Genomic DNA, 3,880 nt, shown 5'->3' on the forward strand with positions numbered 1-3,880 from the left:
AGTTTAGCATGTCAATAGTGCAGTGGTTAAGGCATTTGGCTGCTAACAAAATAGTTCCTGGTTTGAACTCACCAGCCATTCCATGGAAGAAAGATGAGTAAATTTTCTTCCATAAAGATTTATAGCCTTGGAAACCCACTGTGGGTCACTATTAGTCAGAGTTGACTTGATGGCAATGACTTTGTTTGGAGTTTAGAGCATGCACACATCTTACCAATAAGTCTAGAATCAATGATATGTCTTCCTTATTAGGTCCAATCAGCATAATGTCATCAATGTAATGGACCAGTGTGACATCATGTGGAAAGGAAAGGTGATCAAGGTCTCTGTAGGAAAAATTATGACATAAGGGTAGAGAGCTGATATACCTGTGAGGTTGGACAGTACAAGTATATTGCTGGTCTTGCCAACTTAAGGCAAACTACTTCTGGTGATCCTTTGAAAGCAGAATTGAGAAAAAGTTGTTAGTCAGATTAAGATTTGTGGTGCCTAAGGCATTTGACTGCTAAACAGAAGGCTGTCAGTTCAAACCCACCAGCCACTCATCAGAAGGGAGTTTGGGCAATCTACTTCCATATAGATACCACCTCAGAAACCCAAGGAGGGGTTGCTATGAGTTGGAAACACCTAAATGGCAGTGAGTTTGGTTTGGTTTTGGTTTACCAGGTACCGAGAGATGTATTAAGTTGCTCAAGCAATGAAATCAATCTGTAATAGCAGCTCTAATTGGAGTCACCACCTGGTTAAGTTTATGATAATACACTGTCATTTTCCAAGATATATCTGTTTTTTGCACAGGCCATATAAATGAGTTGAATGGGGATGTGGTACAAATCACCACCCTGCATGTTTCAAGTCCTTGGTGATGACGCTAATCGCTACAGTACCACCAGGAATGTAGTATTGCTTTTAGTTTACTATTTTCCTAGGTTTGGGCAGTTCTAAGGGCTTCCACTTTGCTTTTCCTACCATGGTACCACTTATTTGACTTGTCATAGGTCAAATGTGGGTGTCCTTCCAGTTTCTATCTATTTAAATTATGCATTCTGGAACTAGATAAATCATTACAGAACAGGTTCAGGGACCCACTGGTCCCATTGTGAGACAAACCTCACCTAATACTCCATCAATAATCTGACCTCTATACACTCCCATTCTGATTGGTTGGCCACAGTGATGTTTTGTGTCTCCTAGAATTAGTGTCAGTTCAGAGCCAGTATCCAGTAATCTTTGAAAACCAAAAAACCCAAACTCATTGCCATTGAGTCAATTATGACTCATGGCAACCCCCATTGAGTTTTTGAGGTGGTAAATCTTTACAAAAGTACTACCCCATCTTTCTTCCTCAGAACAGCTGGTGGCTTTGAACTGCAAGCCTTCTGGTTAGGAGTCAAATGCCTTAGGCACTATTCCAAAGGAGTTCCTTAATCCCTGAAAAATCTGTTTATTTCCTTTTCCCCAGTGAATAGCCACTCTTGTAAATGACTGTAGATCCCTTTGGGGAAGGCTGGGAGAAAGATTAACAGTATAAATTTTCCAGTGTAGTGGGTCAGTCTGGGAATTGATTGAAGGGCCGTGACTTTCTGTTCTGGTGATTCAAGTTAGATTGCCATTCATCTGACTGAGAATTCTTCTTCTTGTACAGATCAAGTAAATATTTAATAGATTTTCCATCTAGTTCACTCCTAGGGAAACCATGACTAAGTAGCCAATGCCTTAAGTCCATACGAACTAGACTATTCTGATTATTGCTTTGACTCAGCTGTCCATTATGTAGCCACAGCCACCTTGTCTTTGTTGATTAAGTGCTACCACTTGGTCCTTACCACCATGGAGTCCAATCAGCCCCATTGTAGTTAAATGTCTTAATTCAATTAGAGCAGTCCCCACTGCCAAATTCGATTTACATAAAATATTAATCACAGTGGTCTTCAAGGATGCTAGGGCTCCCTTCACAAATTTGTTCCTCACTGTTGTGGTAAAAAGTGTGTCCTCTGGCCACTGCCTGTGTGAGTCTGTGGGTCTAACTTGATAAATCCATTCTAACATGCCAAATTTTCTAAACCTTTTGAAACTTTCTCCTACAGTATACCAAGGCAAGTCTGAGCCTTCAATTTGATTTAGTGTAAGCCACCACATACTGATTCAAACCAACCAAATAAGCTATTAAATCCTTTTCTAACTACTCAACCTGAAACACTGAATGAAGAATCTGTGCTTAGTGGGTCTTACATCAATAAATTCAGACTGATACAACTCCATGTTCCTTGTACCATTATCACACACTCTCAATAGCCATTCCCACACATATTTTCCACATTTCTGTTTGCATGTATTAGAAAGTCAAGCAATTCTTTTGCAGTGTAGCATACCTCCTCCTGGTCACTCTTTGTATTTCACCTTTTGGGGCTCACTGAGACCGAATTCTAGTTAGAAGTCCAGAAGCAGCAATGAGTGGTGGGAATGGGTCCTGGGAACATTCATCATTGTCTTGTAAGGCATCTGCCTCGTGTACCATCTCAGACAAAGATTCTTTGGGCACGGCTGGGTTAACCTCATCAAATGGGGGTGGGAGGAATAATAGTTTTTCTGAGGAGGGTGGCTTAGCAGACAAAGATGGAATAATCTCTTCAAATGGAAAGGGTGGTGCCACTGGAAGGAGTCCTTCAGTGGAATTAAGCAATCTAATGTCCCTATATGACTCCATCTCAAGTTTCAGGATCTCATTTCCTCCTAACCAATGCCTTCACTTTAACGTCAGATACTGTATGAGGTTGGGAATTCAATTGGCATTGGAATTCAGCCACTCTTATCATAAGACTCTGGGTTTGGTTTTTGGCAATATCAGCTCTGTTACTACAAAAATAAGGCCACCTGAAAGTGGCAACTTCCAGGTCTTTTATGACACTTGAGCTATGACTGAAGCCTTGTGCTCATCTCTTTTTTTACTACTTTGTCTAGTGAAAGTAGGACCAACCAACCAGCCTTCTTATACTTCTCATTCTGACAAAACTGTGGGAATATATTCAATATGCAATCACCTGGGCTCTCGCTTCTCACAAATATTTGATCTATTGGTGGTGATCAGCAATGAGTGGTGGGAATGTGTATTTCTACTGTCACCTCACTCCACGGTTAGTATGCATGTTGAGTACATTAACTTGGTGTTCTAAGGCTGTATCCAGCAGCATAAGAGCCACGCTACACTTACGTTTCTGAAGTACATCTCTGACTCCAGGTAATACTTATTAAACTCACTGTCCTCGAGTCAGAGCCAACTCATAGCGACCCCTCCTTGTGTTTCTGGGGCAGTATCACTACAGAAGTAAATTGCTCAACCTTCTTTCTGAGGAGTGGCTGGTGGGTTTGAACCGCAGTCAGGTGCCTTAGGCACTGTGCTACCTGAAATAACTATTAGTAATTCATAATTCATAAAAAAGACTATTAGTAAAGTCTCCACATATTTAAAATGCCAAATCTCTCCAGTTCCAGTTAGTAAAAGACAACTCTTCCCTTTTTGCTTCAGTGTCTGGTGCTGGAGTGCCTGCTTAATAAACTCATTTGATGAGTAAATGAAGGATTTTGACAGGATGACAGGAACCAGGCAATAACATCAGAAATGAGGTAATGCTAGGCCTTGCATATCTAGATTTTTGTCCCAGTTCTGTCACGTACTGGCTGTGTGAGCTTCGGCAAGTAGCTTGACCTCTCTGGGCCTCAATTTCTTCCATGTGATTTAAGGATGCTCTAAAACACTACAGTTATAAATCTTGAAATAAGGGAATCATTGTTCTTGGAGTTTTACTTAAGACTTTAGCATGTGAGAGACACATTAAGGCAGTAAAACATCTCCATTTGAGATTACGTAGTGGCCTCTAGA

This window comes from Orycteropus afer, unplaced genomic scaffold (genome assembly GCF_000298275.1).
Source record: "Orycteropus afer afer isolate SDZICR_OR568_19922 unplaced genomic scaffold, OryAfe1.0 scaffold00101, whole genome shotgun sequence".
NCBI lineage: Eukaryota > Metazoa > Chordata > Mammalia > Tubulidentata > Orycteropodidae > Orycteropus > Orycteropus afer.